The following is a 20,950-nucleotide window of genomic DNA, read 5'->3' as shown; positions in this document are numbered from 1 at the left end:
TAATTTCTTGATAGATGGTTGGGAGGATAAATGGAGGAAACAAAGGTCGGGTAGGTTGTTGTTTTTCAACCAGATCCTTTGTGCTATCTTGGCTTTCAAACAACTAACTTAAGCCAAGGTAGTCAGGAGTCTCATTGACCCTCTTAGCTCAAGCATGGATAGTGACACTACTTAAAAGCTTTAGAAATCTGACATTTCCTCCTCTGCATCTCCTACAGCAGCTTCTGTATTGCTGCAGATGGGTTATTCCAAGTGCATGTGAAGGCAATAACCACTGTATCAACTCCTAGTTTATGTCTCCTCTGTTCATGAAACAAGTCAACCCAATTGCAAATCAAGTTTTCTAGGAAGTAACTTGCTTGGTCCACCTCAAGTTAAGGGCCCAGTACTATATGGAATAATCCAGTTGATAACTCTGCAGTGGGCAGGGCAAATTTCAGCAAAGGAGTTCAAGATGCTAGGCAAATTAACAATAGTTGTCCAGCATCCTTTCTTGGAAACCTCCACCCCCGATATAGTGAGGAAGTACTGGAGCCAGCTCGTATCAATGCACTAAAACCAATTCTACCCATCACTTCCTAGTTCTGTATGCAGCAATATTATATGTTTTGGTCAGCTTTTTCTCTGCTGTGACTAAAAGGATCCAACCAGAACAATTGTAGGGGAGGAAAAGTTTATTTTGGGGTTCACAGTTTCAGAGGTCTTAGTCCATAGTTGGCCAGATCCATTCCTCAGGACTTGAGGTGAAGCTGAACATCATGGCAGAAGAGTGTGGCAGAGGGAACCAGCTCACATGATGATCAGAAAGCAGAGAGAGACTCCAGTCACAAAATATAACCCCACAAAATAAACACCCCACACAATAGATGATCAACAGCCATGTCCCCAAGGAACAATCCTTTGTGCCTCTAGTTACCACTCAGTCAATCCCATCAGGGATTAGTTCACTGATTAGTTTAAACATGTAACCAGTCATTTCTCCTCCAACCTTTCTTGCATTGTCTCACATGTGAACTTTTGGGGGACACCTTACATCCAAACTATAACATCATATTAAGAGCTTGAACTCAACCATGATAGAAGTATTAGTATACTATGAAATTGGTATATGCTATTTATCAGGATTTCTTTCTTTCTTTTTTTTTTTCTTTTCTTTTTCAGATAGCCACTTTACTAGCCCACCACTGCAACATAAATCTCTCTGATTTGTGTTTGGAGATCACCACAGCATCTACCCATGCACTGTGAAGTACAGCAGAAACCTTGGTATTCTCTTCCTCATAAATATAATCCTCTAGAAGGAAACCTGTGGATGTTTTTCCAGGTAGTTTATATGTTTAAGAAAGACATGAATTACTGTGGATTAAGTATATCATATCTCTGATCCCACACAAGGTTTCTGTTCACTATATTCATTACAAAGCTAGACATAAATCAGAAAATTAGCCCCATTCATGGCAAACATTTTAAAAAACAATAACAGATGGAGAAATCTAACAGAAGGTGTAAAGACATAGTAGAATGCAAATGTTGAGAAAAGATGAAGAGAAGAAAGGAAGTAAGAGGGGAGGTGGTTCAGGGGCAAGAAGGAGGGAGAACAGAAAATATGAGACAAATAATGAGATACCAACAAAGGAGACAACCCTCCGCTGGAAATTAAACAAAAGATATTAAATACTAAATACTAAAGCATTTGTTCATCCAACCAATCATACCAAATGCTGAACATATTGCAAAGGCTGGGCATAAAACTGTTAATAAGGCTAGACCATGCTTCCAGCTTCAAGTGGTTTAATAGAAGAGAGACTCCAGTAAACTGTCATTTAGTATTGGTAAATCCTATGATTAACCACCAAGTACTGAGGAAGATCACAGGAAATTTTTTGCCTGTAGTCTCAAAAGGCAACATTCACAAGAAAATATCTAAATCAAGAGAAGAGCAAACAAAAGCTCCTCAAGTTTGTTAGGTGGGGCAAAGAGCATTTCAAAGGGAGGGGAAAATGAATAAGAAGGGCGTCGTGGTAAATGGAAATGGACAATTGTGCACTGAAAGAAGGTCAGACCAGCTCAGTGATGCCTAAGACAGGAAACTGGAGATGTAAGTCAGGTGCAGTTATTCAGGTCCTGCACAGCATTCTTGAAATTGGAACTCTGAAGACAAAGAGGAGCCATCAAGGGGCTTAAAATAGATACCACTTAAGAAAAATGCCAAGTCCTGTTCATTTTCCCTCCTGAATAACTCTCAAACTGGTTTACCTCCCTTCTTCACCATCACAGTTTTTCCCTCTTGATGGGATTATCACCACAACCTCCATCTGGCCTCCTGGCCTCCACTCTCCTTCATCTCTATTTTCCACAGGGATCAAAGGGAGACAAACGGATTGGAGGTTGTAGCAACAATATTGTTGAGGAGATTGTTGTGGTGAACAAGAGAAATGAACCAATTTGAGAGCTCTTCAGGAGAAAAAATAAGCAGGATTTGTGGGTTGAAGGAGGTAGGAGTTAGGAGGTCTCAGTTTCCGGAACTGAGCAGTTATTAAGTGGACAGTGGTACTGTTAACTATGAGAAGAACACAAAATATAAACAGGGTTAGTGAGTAAGTCAGAAGTTTAATCTTGAGCTTGAGGTGCTGTAGGACATCCCGGCAATTCAATGGAAAAAAACGAGAGCATGATTACCATGATTTACAATTTTTTGCATGTTGGGTTTTAAAAGGGCCCACAGGTGACTGTGCTCCTCTTCATTCACTGGCAGTTAAATCAGACATGTGCATGAACAGATGGAATTAAAATATTACTTTTGATTACTACTACATACCATGTTTGGGAAACATAGGTTGCCAGTTCTTCCTGATTTAGGAGACTATGATAGTCTTTAAAATGGCCCCTAGTAATCCCTTCCACTTATTATTTGTGTCCCGTGTAGTCCTTCCCTACATTGTGTAGGGATGATTTACACAACTGTATTAGTGTGGGTTCTCTAGAAGAACAGAACCAACAGGATGTGTATTATATATTATTATACAAGGTGATTGATTAAATGGGCTCACAGGATCAGAAGCTAGATCATTCCACAATGACCCTTTACATACTAGAAAGCAGAGGAACCAGTAGCTGTTCAGTCCAAGAAGCTGGAGTCTCAGAACAATAGGGATCAATGATGCAGTCCCAATCTAAGACTGAAAGCCGAGGAACCACCTGGAGATTAGCTGGTGAGAGACCACACTGGAAGAACGAGGGTCCTGGAGTCCAGTGTCCTTGCATGATGGCAGCAGCAATCACTGCACCCACTTAAGAAAAACTGAACTTGGATCCACGTGGCTCCTTCCTTTCCTGCTGTTGGCTTCATCCAGGCCCCTAGCTCACTCAACAGTGCTGCCCACATTCAGGAACCATCTCTCCCCTCAGTTTGCTGTTCCACATGCCAATCACCTTGGGAAACATTCTCATAAGTACACTCAGAAGTCTCTTAATCCTAGGCATTTCTTAATCCAGTCAAGTTGACAATCCAGATTAACCATCATAATGACCAATGAGATATTGCAAAAATGATAAATGTACTTCTGTGAGTTCAGAAGAGACATCGCAACTTCTGTCTTATCTTCTCCTGGATCCCTTCCTCTGGGAGAAGCTGACTGTTGTGTCATGAAGTCACCCAAGGAGCCCTCAGGAGATCTCATATGGTCCAGAGTTGTGGCCTCTTGCCAACAATCATGCAAGTAAATCATCTTAGAGGCAGCTACTCCAGTCCCAGACAGACCCCCACATGACTGAAATCGTAATTAATATCTTGATGTAACTACATGAGAAACCCTGAGCAGAGCCACTCAGTCATGCTGCTTCTAAAATCTCACAGAAATTGAAGGATAGTAGACGTGCACTGTTTTAAACCACTAAATTCGAGGGGTGCAATTTGTTGCACAGCAATAAATAATACAGAAATCTATCTACCAGGTCATAGCATATATGCTAGAGGACAGTAGGCCTCCCCAGTTGCATCCTACCCCTATAAAACTTAAGGCAATGGCTCTCAGATTTTAGTATGCAACAGAATCATCTGAAAATACAGATTATGAACCCCACTCAGGAGTTTCTGGTTCAGTAGGTCTGGAGAGGAACTTTAAAAAAAAATTGCAGTTCTCTTGTGACTTCCAGGGGTTTGGGGCGACTGACAAAAGAAGATGTAACCATGAGATGGCAGTAACACCTAGCAGGCTTTATTGGGGCTACACTTAGATGAGTTTGCACGTCTCTCAGCATGAGACCATTCAGAGGCCACCATCTGAAAGGGGAGGAGGACAAGAGAACTCCTGAAGGGAAGGGGGAATCAGAGAGGGGTATTATATTTCTCAGCAGCTCAACAGGAAGTCTCCAGGTCAATGAGCTCCCAAGAGCAGCAGCAGCTTGGAGTCTAATTTATTGTGACAGGATTTCTCTTATCTATTGCTAACAGATGTTGGGTGCAATTTCACAGGGTATGCAAAGCAAACAGCCTCTAAATGACTAAAATCTATTTATCTGGACTATGTTGAAAACAACTGGATGTTTAAAAATTGAGTTTGGCACTACTGGACTTCTGAGCTCACTAGTCTCAGCTTCTTGTGAGGAAATAGCAACACAGGGCCAATATACATTAGCCATTTTTGTTTTATATATATAGCAAAGTCTCCAGGTGTTGCAGGTACTGCTGGTCCAAGAACACACTAGACAACCACTGACATGGAGGGACAAGTAACACAGGCTTCTTGGAGGCAGGATGGTGCTGGAAGAGGGTGGACTCCCAGCCCTCTCCCAAACTGACACAGCAAAGGAAATCTCCCCTCCTGGAGAAAAATAAAAAAGAGAGGAAGAGACTAACAGAAGCTCTGCCCACATGGAAGGAAGCATTAAGAGTGAGGAATGACTGTTCTTTCCCCTAAACCTGCTCGCAGGATGAAGACTGCTTCCTAAGCAAACATTTTTCACATGGACACTTTCTTTTTCATTACTGAGAAAAAGGAACTCCAATGAGGAATCTCTGGTTTCCTATAAACAGAAATCAGTTTCATTCCTCTGACAAACAACACACTTTGCCTGTAGGTGGTAAAAGCTGTTTATATGTCCTAACTTTAATTAAGTAATCTCTGACTAAAAATGATTATCTCACAAGTGTTCTCAACAGATTTCCCTTCAAGAATTTCAAGAAATACATCTATTTTCAATATTGTAAAAGATATGTAAATTGAGTTCTAATATTGGAGCTGTTTTCCTTAATTCAGTTTTCAGTTACTTTTATTTCTCCTTTACAACATTCATGTCTTCATAATCATTCGGTCTTTCAACCATTAATTCATTCATCTAGTCTTAATGACCATTCTATGCATTAAGAACAGCCCTGGGTGTTTTGAGATGACAGAAGTTGAAGCCAGAGCTGAGAATAAAAAAAACAAATGAAAACAACTTATTTTTTTAAACCAGTGAGAACTTACATAAAGAAAACTTGGTCAACAGGAACATTTGATATATTAATCTCAGCTATTTTATTTTTCTTTCCCGCCATTCAAATTTAGAGAAATTAACACTAAATTAGCATGAAAATAATTCAAAGAGGAAAAGACCACAGCTCCATCTTCCCAACAGAGAAAAATACCACTTGAGAGTTAGTGACTAGAAATGTGTTACTTTACAAGGTGACACATTTGAAAGAGAGATACTGAACTTTTAGCGGGTCTTAAACTTTTCCCTCCTGGCTGAAATCTCTCAACTGTCCCAAAGATGCTCCAGCCTCTTCATTCTGTCAGTGTTGATAGCATTTGCATAAGTACCTGTCATTATCCCCTACCAAGTGCCTCCTTTCCAACCTTGAACGTTTCTTCTGGATTCATTATAATTAAAGAACTAATGTAGCCATTCAAGTTCACATTGTCAATGACCATGTAATCATCTTCCCCAGTGGCCAGAATTCCTTTCTCTTTATGGGGTTACAATTAAATTCCTTCCAGCCATAAGGTCAAAAGAATCTGGAACAGTTAGCCTTCCCAGTGACTAATTTCACACCTGCGACTCTGACACATATAAAATAAGACCTCTTAAATGGAAAGTGTCAAATTAAGAAATAATATACATTTGACTACACCTCAACTGAAGTCAATTAGACGTAAAAATTAAAGACTGTGGATCCTTTTCCTGTTACTGGAAGTGATCCTTGACACTCCACTTATCAATTTAAGACACATCTGTGTCCCTTAGAAATGTTAAAGTAATTTGTAAGTTAGAAGAGAATTAAAATGACCCAAAGCCTGGGAGAGTACTATCCGGGAGATTAAGATAACATGCTTATGTCTGTTCCTTACAACAACTTGTCTCATTCATTTATTTTTTTTTTTCTTCTTCCCAAGATATAAGTTCTTTTAAAGTGGATTTTTTTTTTTAAGGGAACTCTCTTTTGATTTTTTGTTGCTGTTGTTGTTGTCAGTAGACCTTTATTTTACTTATTTATATGTGCTGCTGAGAATCAAACCCAGTGCGTTGCACATGGTAGGCAAGCACTCTACCACTGAGCTACAACCCCAGCCCCCTAAAGTGGATTTTATTATTTTTCTGCTACTGAGGGTTTTCATATTTTGTAAAAGATTCTAATGATTCACTCACTATCTATGGCTAAATGCCATGAACAGATTTGGCCTCTGGCTTCCAAGATGTATCACTGACCAATAAAGACTTCCTGTTTTCTTTCATCCTGAAATCGATATGGACATTCCTCTCCACCTGCAGCTTTCAATATTCTCAATTGCACTCTATACACACCACCACCACTACCAGCTCCCCATGCCTTTAACCCTCCCCTCTCCTCTAAGACAAGAGTTGCTTTCTGCAGTGAGCCTACTACTAGAAGCTTTTCAAGTCTAACTTCTATGGAATCACTGTCAAGTCCCTGTCAATGCTCCCAAGGGGGTTCCCAATGAGAAGACTGCCTCTGGCTGCCACAGTGCTCCTGTATTCCCAGCTCAAAAGGTTCCTAGAAGGGTGCAAAGTGCAACCCACAGCCAGCAACTCCAAACCTGATAGTTCAGACACCCAGAGATTCCAGGAAGTCAAAGTGAGCTGCTTGCCAGGAGCAGGTGATCTTTTCTCAGAACATGAAAGTGAGAGCTCCAAGCCCTAAAGAGCAAACAAGATCCAAATCCTGCCCTTTTTGAGGTTATTGTTGGTACCTCTTAGTCTCATAAGAGAAATAACTGACACTGTTTTTTATGGTGGACATCTGTTGCTACCTACTGTCCCTTAATAACTGCACCTGATTTCCCTCCAGTTAACTATGCTTTTCCTACTCTCAATTCATATGCTTTCAAGCATATTTTGCACCCTTTGGGGTGCACACACTCAATGATGAGGATAATGGACTAAGCAATATGCATTCTGATTCCATTTGTGCAGTACAAAAAGAGAAATGACTAAGAACAGGGTCAAACTGAAAAGGCAGAGTCTGGCAACAGAAAGGAGAAAAATAGCTTCCTTCATCAAGTCACATCTGAAACCAAGATTACATGCAATAGCTGAATACATTCCTTTGTGAATTTAGCACTTCTATGAACCACCGCCTCTGCTAAAGCCAGACACATACTGTAGTCCTTGTTTTCAAAGCCTTCACAGCCATGTAAGGAAGCAAAGACCATTTAATGTGATAAGTGTTGTCACGGGGCATGCAAAGCTATGTGGGGTGCTCCTGGAACAGCAACTCAAAGGAGGTGTCTGAGATATTTGGTCAAAGTTTTCCTGTAAACTCTCTAATTATCTAGCACCTCGAAGATGAGCCATCCTGACCTCTGGCATCTCAGTTCTTTGAACTGTTTCAGGATAGTGATTTTATCCTCCATGTCATCCTTTTCTACCTTATACCATGAGGTTAGATTTTACCTAGAACTTCTGTACATTATAAATAAACAACCATGTACACCACTGAAACCAAAGTTTGAGATGAAACTCCATTCCTTGCTTCTGCTGAGAAAACGCATTTTAATGTTACTAGCTAATTGCAGCAGGTGAGGCCTACCAGTGTCAGCACCAAGGGTCTCAGCTAGCAAAGCCGGATTCTTCTCCACTACTGTTGAGTGACTGTTGCAGCTCTAAATGGTGCACTGTGCCTTTCAGTATTGCCAGCAGCTCACCACCAACTTCTTTCCAGGTTCTTGTCTACCAGAGCTGAAAAATGGAATTCATGGGACAACAGAAGGCGAGAGTGAAATGAGTGGGATTTATCCAAGTGTGAAGAATAGAAATGAAAGTCTGGCAGGGGAAAAATAGGACCTGACAGGGGTAGTTGCCTGTGTATGCTAGTCTGGGGGTTTATATAGCACTTGGGTCAACACTATTGGTCCAAATTTATGCAAATCAGGGTTTGGAAAAGTACCAATGCTATTGGTTCAAATTTATGCCAATAAGGGTATTTGGGATTGCAGTGCTGTGCAGGGCAATAACTTTACCTGCTGCAGCCCATGCTCACTGTCTGAGCTCCTGCACACCTGGACCACCACTCCACAACTCTGGGACAAGGACTTGGCTTCACCACTTTCTGACAATATCATTTTTCCCAATCCTTGCATTCAATATTTCTCTCAGGTCATAGACCTCTCTAATCTCCATTACTCCAACCTGGCATATTTTATATTTTATTCTAATACTGTACCAATAGTTTATCAACTCTGAAAACGATAGCCTATAAGAAGGCATGAGTTTCTTTTTTAATTGACACATAATAATTGTACTTATTTATGGGGTAAAGAATGATTATTTGATACATGTTTAAATGGTAGTGAACAAATCAGAGTAATTAATATTTTAATGACCTTGGACATTTATCTTTGTTTAGAACCCCAAAATTCTTCTCTTCTAGTTCTTTATAAAAATATAATAAATTGTAAACTATTATCATACTATTGTGCTGTACATCAGAATTTATTTCCTCTATCTAACTATATTTTGATACCTGTTACCCAAACTCACTCTATCCCACTCCTCTCTACCCTTACTAGCCTCTAGTGACCTCCATTATACTCCCTTATTCCATGAGATCAAATTTTTTAGCTTCCACTGATTTAAGACATGGACTTCTTGCTAACCATCAGTTACTAGAGATCGGTATCATTGTCCTTGCCAATAGCAAACAATTAAATTTATTTGCCAGAATCATATCTTCTATGACTCTACTATGGAAAGACACTGTGCTGAGTGCCTGGAATCTGATAATCAGAAAATAAGAACTCCCCACACCCTCCTGGAGCTGACAATCTATTGGTTGTGACAGCAAGGTGGTAGCAGCAGTGTACTGAGCAGGACATGAGCAGAATTTCAGTCTGCAACTGACAGCAGGGTGCAGAAGATCTGGTAATTCTGAAAATCAGCTGCCAAGTGAACAAGCCACAGACAAATAAATGATAAAGAATTTACTTTCCAAATGTATTAGGGAAGCAGGCCCTTAATGTCAGAAACTTTGGACAAAAGAATATAAAAGAAAATAAGACATGATAGGTTCCCGTGGGGACATGGAAAAGGGTGTTCTATCATACACAGAAGTGGTGACCCTTTTTAACCATTTACTAACCTGAAATCATTTTCAACAACTACTACTCAGCTCATGCATTATATCTCTGCTGGATTATCCTGACATTGAGCCTCTCAAAGATCCATAAATACTAGTAATGGAAAAGAAATGCATAATGCATTTGATGAAACTCTTAGAATACAATGAGCTGGGATAATATACAAAGGCTTCTGAAGGACCAAAGAAAAATTACAAATGGCAGACACATGAATCCAAATAACAAATTAACACCCAAATCATAAACTTATGAATAAAATTATTTTGGAGACTAATCACACAGTGGAAAAGATAAAATAATACAAAAACTTTACCTTAAAAAAATCAAATTAGATGAAATTTTAAAATATAAAAGGGTAACCATCTAGCTACTTTTATATTTCAGAAACTCAGAAAAAATATATTGAGAGGGCCTCAAAGATCCTCATCTGATATTTTTCTTGTGTCCCAGGGAGAAAGAGGGTGCTCTTAAATGTGAATCTGGATAGAATTTATAGGTATACGCCATTTAAAAAAAAATCAAAGTGTAAGTGGGTTTGTATGCAGAAAGAAAGAAAAAAAAAACTGATGAGGAAAGGAACCAGGGGTTCTCAGGGCTTTTGGGGAAAGCCCAAACTATCAAGCACCAACTGGTAGCTCAATGTGGAGGAAAGAGGTCCAACTCACAAAACAGAACATAAACGGAGAAGGAATTAGACAAATATGAAAGAAGTAGAGGAAATGAATATTCATGATCTGGCCAGGATTCACATCAAGCAAGCTTGACTTTGAATAAAACAGAAAAAAGACTTGGACACCAGAAGGGGAGGTGGATATTGACTGATTTAAGAAATGAGCAAGAGTGGAAATGATGGATTCCATTTTCTTGTAAGTCCGCTACCGTTTTCTCTCATACTTCTGTTTCAAAAGGAACATTCCTTCCTCACATGCCATGTACTAGGTTGTGCAAAATGACAAAAGGGAGAAGGCTGGCATATCTCAGCATGTCATAGCTGAAAGATTGTGAGCTTCGGGTCCAACTCATGGGAGGTGGAAGCATCGTGCTTCTATTACTAGGTGTGTGGTCTTAGGGGGATCACTCAACTGTTCATACAAGATTGGGATGTGAATTCCAATATTACTGGGAAGTTATGTTATTTAAATAGTGTGAATTATTTAGCGTAGTGCTTGTCATGTAAACATTTTTTTGTTCAATTTCCCCTTTCAACTCATAAAAGAGTTCAAATAATGGAAAATGAATTAATTGCAGTAATACAGGGAAAATCTAGGGTTTATCTGTAAGTTCTGTTTGAGACAATCATACTTTGGGATAAGAAATAATGAGACTTATGTTCATTATATTTTGGTAATCGTGATTTGCGTTATTACAATAAACCAGGAAGCATTTTGGACTAGTTAACATGAGCTGGTAATAAGAATTTTTTAATTCACAAGTATGTCCTCCAAGTAAGATGGAGTAATTGAACCAATAATAATTAATTCTCTGTCTCTGAGTAAGTCTTAGGAGAAACTGGTTTAATAAGTGCAAACCCACTGCATCAAAAGTGACACCCTGCTCTGATAGAAATGAAGGCACATGTAAAGACTCTGCCCCAGGTAGGAATTCATGCTGGAAAGTGCTTTGAGACTTAATTTGGTGCCTTTTACTTCTCCCGAGCAACAATAAGCTTCTGGAAATACAGAGCCTATAGATCCATGTCATATTTTTCTTTTTTTCTCAGTAAGTTAATTGTTCTCAGAATAATATTAATCGAAAAGTATGGACAAGAATTCATAATAGACTGTCAAATTCTTTGCTCTTCCTCCTAATTTTGTCACTGTGGCTCTTTGTATGAAAGATAACTGCAGCAATTCAGCACATCCTGAAAACGAATGGGGAGTAAAACTGTAGGAAACCTAAGTAAGCAAGAGCTGATGGAGAGCAGAGTTCTCTCGGTGCAAGGAACTGCTGGAGTTATCCAGTAATCTAAGTTTGATCTAGAAATGAATAATTCCAGAACAGATGGAGAGTGGCCAGCTTGGTCCTCAGTTTTGCTACGCCAGTCTCTCAAGTTGTGACCAGAATTTCTTTATCTCATTTGGAGGAAGCTCTGATAAGTCTTAAGCCTATGAGATTTCACATGATCCCTGGCTTCAAACAGCTAGGATAACTAACTTCCCATTTGCCTAAAATTTTCCTAGTTTTAGCACTAAAGTTCCTGTATCCTAAGGCAAACAGGAATGGTTGTTCATGCTACACCCATAAAGTGATCGAGGACCTTTCCTTAAACTGATGAAGTGGGATGCCTACAGCCTCAACCGTGGAGCATGAGATCAGATTAGACACCGTTAGTCACTAAAAAGTCACTGTACACATTCTTGCCTCTTTGTTAATGCAACAGAGCATGGGATGGAAGAGCATTGCCTCACAAGAGGTTTGCTGAACTGGTGAGGACATGCTGTTTTTCCTCCTGGGATTTGGTTTCGAATAGCATTACAGAATAAAAGGAGAAGATGGGGAAAGAATTTGTCCAGATACTTACAGTTAATTAGACAACCATACCAATTTAATTTTGCAATGAAACAGATATCTTCTGCAACTGAAAGACAAGTGCTGAGGCAAAGCGTCTGCTGAGCAGTAAAGGAAAGGCAGCCACCTAGTCACAGTGGAGAATTCATTAGCATCAAACCAGTCAGATTCCATTACTGTGAACTTCCACTGGCACAAGGACAAGATGGGTATTAGCTAGTTCTTTTTAATCATTTGGGTATTTGGAGATTTTCAACATGAAAGCACCCATTGCTATAGGTCTGTTGGTCCCAATTACACCAGACAGGCAAGTGATGCTGGAACATTGTTGTTTTGTTTCTGAATGCCAAAAACATTGATGTCATGAATGAAGATTGTTTACCTGATAGATGTGTTTGTGCAAGACATTAAAATAAAATTGGGAGGGAGAACAGGCAAACAACCCACATAAATATACAAATAAATATTTCAAGAATAGTGAAATCTCTGGATTTATTCTAGTACTGCTAGTCTAGAATGATGTTTAACAGTGCTAAAATTTGTTCATGTGATCTGATGACAAAAACTGGTAACACACAAGGTAAAGGAGCCCAGATAGTGTGTGACTGTCATTGTTGTTTGTCGCACATTGCTTTTTATTACAATTAGGATTATACATAGCAGGTTGAGCACATGTGTTTATCTCCACTCCCTCATGAAATGTCACTACACCAATACTAAAGTAATTAAAATAGTACAGTAGTCCTCTCTTTTCTGCAATTTCACTTTCCAAGGTTTCAGGTACCCTCAAAAAAACATGGCTCAAAAATATTAAATGGAAATTCCATAAATAAATAAATAATAGGTTTTAAAATTCATGTTGTTCTATGTAATATAATGAAATATCATGCCATTGGGGTCTGTCTCACCCTGGACATTAATCATCCATTTATCCAGTGTATCCATGCTGTATAAACTACCTGCCATTTAGTCACTTGATAGTCATCTCAATTATCAGATCAACTATCATGGTTTTGCAGTGCTTGTGTTCAAGTAATTCTTGTTTTACTTAATTTCATTCCCAAAGCTCAAAAGCAGTGATGCAAAAGAGGCAGCAGGGCTTAATACGTGGAAGAACACAGATAAGGAAGGACTACTCTATGTACTTCCAATGAAGAAGACAGGAAAGGAAGTTATGGAATACAAGGGATGCAAATTGAATTCTGGAAGACAGAAAGTGATTTAAGGAGTGGTAACTAATATAGCAAAGAAAACGGTAAAATTTAAGTGACTTTATGAGGAAGGAGTAATGAGAAACCATATAATCCACCCTTTAGAATTAAAGTCTCAGAACTCCTAAGTATGAGTGGAAAATCTCTTCAAGGAGCAATTGGGCCCCCATGTCCACTTTGGCAATCTGTGTGGTTAGGCAGTCCTTCCCTTGTGCTAACCCCAAAGAGATCAGATGTCTTCTCTCGAATTGAATCTCACACACACACTGAGGCAGGAGGATTAACTGAAAGTTTATGTAAAGGACTATTGAGAAGTCCAAAGCCCCTTTCTCTCTAGACTCTAGAAGGATAGGTGCTAGACTCCTGCAGCTAAGAAGCCGTTTCTGAATACTTAAACCACCCCAAAGCAAATTCCTAATGATATTGTCATTTATAGCTCCAAAGAAAGCACAATTACTGCCTAATAACCCCATGGCAAAACCACCCGTCAGTCCTGCCCTTGCACATAGAGCTTGCAAACAGTCTTTGATGCCTTTCTGTGTATTCATAGAGAGCCAAGGAATACAGGGCATTTGAGAAATTCTCCAGCATGCAAGAAGCAAAACAAAAAGTACATACCCAGGTGGATTATTCTTTATTCAAAATGCAAGGAACCAGAAGTATTTCAGATTTCACAATTTTTTGGACTTTGAATCAATTTGCAAATGCATAATGAGATATCTGAGGAATGGGACCCAAGTCTAAACATGAAATTAACTTATGTTTTATATATGCTTGTACACATCACCTGAAGTCAATCCTATACAATATTTTTAATGCGTTTGCACTTTGACATAACCCGTCGCATAAGATCAGGTATGGAATTTTCTACTTGTGGTGTCACTCAAAGAGTTTCAGATTTTGGAGCATTGCAGATTTTGGATTTTCAGATTAAGGATGCTCAAACTGTAAGAAATAAAGAACTCTCAAAAACAAATGAAAGGAGCAAAAGAAAACTTTAAGGAAACAAAGAAATCTGAGATATTCCTATAAAAAGCAAAAAATTAAGAGACCAAGAAAGAGGAGAGAAATTTAAAAATATGAGATCTGAAATTTGTTTTGAATCTATAAAAGAGATGGAAAATAAAGCCAGAAAATCTCCTAGAAAGAAAAGCAGAAATATACAGCGATAGGCAAAAGGTGAGAAACAAGAAAATCTGTCAAAAGCTATAAGCTAAAACGTGTTCCCAGGATTTGAAAGGAAAGAAAAAAAAAAATGCAGAACCATGAATTGTTTCCTAAAGCTTCTGCCCGGAAGTAACATATACCACATGCCTGAGTTCAACAGAGTAGGATTATTTACTTCATTTTCAGGACAGAACATCTAACTCTGCAGGAACTGAGTCACAATTATTCCCTTAAACACATATGCAGACTTCAATTTGCTAAAGCCTTTGTACCTAACATCTCCCTGATGCCAAGCATTAGTTGCCATTCATAATTGCACTTGGAATTTTTATAGAACAGTATTTTTAGAGTTAGAAAAACATAAATAAAGTGAAACATTTTTCTATATTCGTGGAAGAAAAGAAAATAGAATAAGAGAAATGAGTACTTCAAAAAAATGAAATAAATCTTTTATCATCGTAGAAGTGATGAATACTCCTATGCATTTAGTCTGCAAACAGAGCATACTTTCTTCCAAACTCATTTACTTTACCTTCATTTTAGGATCTGAATTACATTCTCCGCAAATATGTGTTGAAGTCTGTATGGATTAACATTGACTTCATTGCAGCTCTCTTGAGTTTGTAACTACCATTATTGTCCCTGGATAACTGTGGTCAGGTTCTCAACTCCACCCCCTCCCATTGCATAGTTTCCCAGCATTCTGTAAATAACCAAAAGCTTTAGAGTGGTATGTGGAACTTGACAACCATCAGCCCCAAGAATGTGTCTGACATCTTTGATATTGGATTAAAATAAACCAGTTATTTTTTGCCTTGGGTGATGTTGCTTTTGTCTGTCTACTTTTTAAGACCCCTTTCTCTGACCCAAATCAAAAGGATTCCCTGGTTTGTTGCAACCCAGGGTCATGCTTCTGACAATAAGCCCTGAGAATTGCATCCCGTGCAATCCTGGATCTGTCTGCTTCTTTCTTCAGTCAAGAGTACTTTGGGGTTGGTTCTCATACGCAGGCACTAGGATGTTCTGGAATGAAATCTAACCTCCAATACCTCAAAATACCATCTTTGTGTCTTTGCAGATAGAATCAGTTGTGATGAGCTCATAATGGTAATGGAGTAGGTGGGTCCTTAATCTAATATGCCTGAGGTCCTTAAAATAAGAAGGGAAAAACTACCCATGAGTGTATAACTATGAAGGTGAAGATTGGATTTATACCATCACCAGTAAATGATTGCCTGGGGCTACAAGATACCAGCAAGATTCCCCCTAGAGGATTCAGAGAAAGCCTGCCAACACATAGGTTTCAGACTCCTAGCCTCCAGAAATGTGAAGGAATAAATTTCTATTGTTTAAAGACCCTTAGAATGTGGCCTTCTCTTAGGCCACTAGTATACTTCTAACCTTTCTAGAGCCTTCTGTTAACACTATAGAGCACTTCTGAACACCAGAACCCAATAGGACTCCACAAACTTCTCACTCGAGTTCTTCATTTGTCTCTCTGAGTGAAGTCTTCCTTATTTCATAACATAGTTAATGGTGACAGAGCAGACTACGGAAGTCATTCTGTCCCTGATAACACCGGTCAGCAAGTCATGGATAATTCATTACCTGTTAGCTCAAATGAGTATTGAGCTGTGGACTTTGTAGATTGCCAAATGCTATACAAGCCACAATCCCATGAGGAAACTAAGTTTTCTGAGGAGGGACATGTGAGCAGCACAATTTCAAGGGAAAGCTAAGCCCAGAATAGATAGTTCTAGAGAGCTGGGAAGGAAGCAAATTCCAGGTGAATCAGGAGGGGTTAAATTCTAAATGGAAGGGCATGAGCAAGAAGATCACTGCAGACATCAAGGATGGGAATGTTGTCTCAGACTCAGAATGAATAAGCACTCTGGGCAAGGAGCACAATGAATTGGCAACTGATTCTAGGACAGAGATCCACTGCCCTCTGCAGGGGTGGATATGGTCGACCTTGGCTGAGAGGAGTTGCTTGATGAGGCCCTCAAGTTTGCTCAGGAAGCTCTACTGTGCACAACCACAGGTGGCCTTCTGGCACTTGGCAACTCCCCAGCAGTATACTGAGAAGGTTCACAAATCAGAGTGAGACAAGCAGGTCTGAGTCAAGTTTCTAAAACATGGGGACGCCATATTGGCAACAGAAAGAAAGAATGTATTTTGCCTATGTAATGTTGCTTGGGAAGATGATGTTTTAATTGCCTGTTGGTCATCTAGTCTTGTTTTTTTTTTTTTTTTTTTTTTTTTTTTAATCTCACAGTTCAGGCTTAATGCTTTTCCAATTGTATTGTGTCAAAACTGTCCCCACTGCATTGTATTTGTTATGCTTTCTCTATTTTTCACAGATCACATACTTTTTCATTAGGGAATTACAACTTGAATCTTTATTTTCCATCATGTTCAATCAGTTGTAATTCTCCTAAATCATTTATTTCTCCTAGATATTCAAAGGTATATTGATACTAAAGGGCTAATTAATTTGAGCTTTCATCCTATGCTTTTTCCCTGTCTTTTTAAGTAAAATGGTCAGAGCACGGCACTTGCTAGTCACTTTATAATAAGTACTAATTTTCACTTTCGAGTAGTTATTGATCCGTAGCAACCACAAGAGAATCATTAAGAAAATCATTGCCACATGATGCAAGATTGGGCATAAACAAGCATGATGGTTAAAAACAACTTTTCCGTATCTTGAAGAAAGATTTGCAAGATGGTAAGTGACAAATCAATACACAAAATACAAATACAATATTGCTAAATATACATTAAAATAATGTAAATATATATTAAAATCTGGTTAGTGTTTCATTTCCTTCTTCATCTTTCTCTACTTTCTCAAAGTTCCAATAATCCATACATATATAAAATGTTAAAATATTTTATTTTTATAAAAACATTTTCATAAACACAAAAAGATAAGCCTCTTTCAAAATTTTTTGGAAGATTAATGACATTTGCATTATTCATTTTTGCAATACTACACTCAATAAATTAGAAGAATTTATGTTCACATTCAAAATCACTGAATAATATTTCACAATAAGAAAAGAATAAAAAATACATAAATCTTTACCTTTGCACATAGGCCACAGTGTTCAGACCTGGCAAGTGGGCTCTCAAAGAAGAATACCAATAACAATAACATTGAAACTAAAGAGCAGAGTCTGCAAACTGCTTTTTTGCTGCTGCAAAAAATTTAAATTTTTAATTGGCATAGTATTTGTATATATTTATGGAATACAGTGTGATAATTTGACACATGTATACAGCATGTGCTGTAGTCAGCTTTTGTGTCACTGTGACCACTATACCTGACACAATGTAGGGTGGAAAAAGTTCATTTTAACTCACAGTATCAGAGATTCAGTCCATGGTTGACCAACTCCATAGCTCTGGGTTCAAGATGAGACAGAAAATCATGGCAGGAGGGCATGGCAGAGGAAAGCAGCTCAAGACATGACAACCACAAAGCAGAAAGAAAGCTCTGCTTACCAGGGACAAAATATGAATCCCAAAGTTGTACTGCCAATGATCTTCTTCCTCCAACCACACACTACCTGATTAGAGCTAGCACCCAGTTAATACATATGAGTGGATAAATCCACCAATTAGGTTATGAGTCTTATATTCCAATCATTTCACCTCTAAACATTTTTTCATTGTCTCACACATGAGTTTTGGGGGAACACCTCATATCTATAACAGCATGTAACGATCAAACCAGAGTAAATGGCATTTCCCACATCCTAAAACTGCAAAGTTCAAACACCATCCAATTTCTATTGCAAGGACTCAACTCTGCAATTGTAGCACCACAAGATCCTTGGACAACAAAAACACACGGTAACAGTTGTATTCTAATAAAACGTTATTTACAAAAAATATCAGGTGGTAGTTTGCTAGCCTCTGCTCTGGAGTGACACTTCTCAAACTTTAATGTGCATATGAATCATCTGGGGATTTTTCCAAAAAGCAGATGCTGACTTAGTACAGGTACAGTGCATTGAAGCCTGAGATTCTGCAATCCTAAGAAACCCCCAAGTGATGGCATTGCTACTGGTCTGAGGACAACACTTTGAGGAGAAAGGAAGAGCATAGATTTTATCAGGCACACAATACCTAGATTAGAGATTCATGGACCAGACCTCAATAGGAGAAAAAATTTCATGATGTTTACCCACAAAACATTTGCATTATGATAATGCTCTTTCTGCTTAATGGATTTTTACCTTATGCTCTGTTTTATTGAAACAAATTAAGGACATTACATGGAAAACAGATGGCTTTATATATTTTAAAATAGTTTGCTTAAGAAAAGTGGCTGACTTTTATTACATAAAAAGTCATTTATTTCTTCATTCAACAAGCATTTATTAGTTGCCTCTAGACACTGGGTTGCCAATTGTTGGGATACTGGGATAAAGGAGTTCATAATAAGCAGGTGAAATAAGCACACAAAGATAATCACTTTTATTAAAATAACTAAGGGGATCCAAAATTAGTTTTGCTTGGAATCATTAAGATCTTTTCACAATTTTTTTAGATTGTAGAGAGGAATGGTATTGCCCAGTGCTGAAATTCCAACTGCTTATCCAACTGTCACAGAGTCATCAAACTTCTGACAAATCACAATGGTTATTTATGCAAATATTCCCTCAAAACTTACTACACCAAAGGCTTGTTATGATGTAACCCAGTCTCCCTGGAAATCATCACTTGCAGTACTCATGTCATATTAACTGGTACAATTAAAGTCTTGACATTTCCATGTAGATGACCAGTAGACATCTTAAACTCTATATGGGCAAAACCAACTCCTGAAGCCTTTACTTTCTTACTTCTTTTTTGTCAACTCTATCCTTTCCATTGCTCAAGTCGGCCACCCTTGACACCTTCTTTTCTCTTACCCAATATATCCATTTGACTTGCAAAATATATCCAGAACCTAACCACTTATTATTTCCACTACTACCATCTGGGCCTAGTTTTCACCTGCATTACTTCAATATTCTCTAAACTGGCCTCCAAGAGTACACACTACCCTCAACATGGCAGCCCAAGAGAATCTTGACTATATAATTCCTACTCAAAACTTCACATATGTGTCCACTTCACTCAGAGTACAAGTCTTCACAAAGGCCTAAAAAGCCCTTGTGATCTGGCCTCAGAATATATTTCTGAACTGCTCTCCACCTGGCTTGCCCCAAGTCGCCTTGGTTCCCTTGGAGTTACATTTATACCTTAGGACCATTGCTCTAGCTGTCTCTTCTGACCAAACACACTTTGCTTGAATATTGCTTGGCTAATTCCTTTATCTCTTTCAATTCTTTATTGAAATATGAACTTCTTAAGAAGTCAGACAACCTTCTTCCCCTATCACGTATAATCCTAATTCACTTATTCTGAGTTTGTTTTGTTTTGTTTTTACTAAGGATTTAACCCAGGGGTGCTTAACCACTGAGCAATCTTCCCAACCTTTTATTTAGAGACAGTCTCACTAAATTGCTTTTGGGCCTCACCAAGTTGCTGAGGTTGGCTTTGAACTTTCAATCCTCCTACATCAGTCTCCTAAGCCACTGGGATTACAGGCATGCACCACCATACCCAACAATTCTGTTCTTTTTTTAATCTTAAAGTTATGTATTCCTTCCTAACATATTAGATAATCACTTACATATTTTTTCTCATTCCCGCATACATTTTGCATATACTCCACAAGGGGAGGAATCTTTGTTTTATCTTGTACCTCTAGTCCCAAGAACAATGTCTGGCACAGATGTGTTAATGACTGAATAAGTTCCATCCCACTGGCCAATTAGGATCTTCTGCACCTCTCAAAGTCTTACCCACTATATTAGTCAGGGTTCTCAGATGAACAGAACCAACAGCATATGTATATGTAAAATTTTAAAAGTAATTTTATTAGATAGACTTGCATGGTCAGAAGCTGGATAGTCCCACAATGGTCATCCACTTATCAGAAAGTGGGAGGAACCAGTAGCTGCTCAACCTAAGAAAGTGGAGCCTCTGAACAAGAAGGACCTATGCAGCTCCAGTCCAAGATTGAAAACTTGAAAAATTCATGGAGAATCACTAGTCAAAGACCATGTTGGAAGAATAAAGCCGGTAGAGTCCAATGTCCTCAGAGAATGATCCCAGTGAAAAGTGCATCTGCTCCAGAAGAATCCAAATTGCATTCTCAGAACTTCCTCTTTCTTTTGTGTTTTGTTCCATCTGGGTCCCCTGCCTATTGAACGGTGCTTCCCACATTCAGGACAAGTATCCCTACTCAATTTGCTGTCCCACATGGCAATCATCTCTGGAAACATCTTATTGACACACCCAGAATTCTCTTAATCCCAGGCATCTCTTAATTCAGTCAAATTGAAAATCCAGATTAACCATCATAACCAGTAATTTGTGTGAATCTCTTGGAGTGTCTCCTATGGGTTCATGAATAGCCTGCTCAGA

Source organism: Sciurus carolinensis, chromosome 5 (assembly GCF_902686445.1).
Source record: "Sciurus carolinensis chromosome 5, mSciCar1.2, whole genome shotgun sequence".
Lineage (NCBI taxonomy): Eukaryota > Metazoa > Chordata > Mammalia > Rodentia > Sciuridae > Sciurus > Sciurus carolinensis.
The sequence above is the reverse complement of the archived record's forward strand: the minus strand, read 5'-3'. Positions refer to the sequence as shown.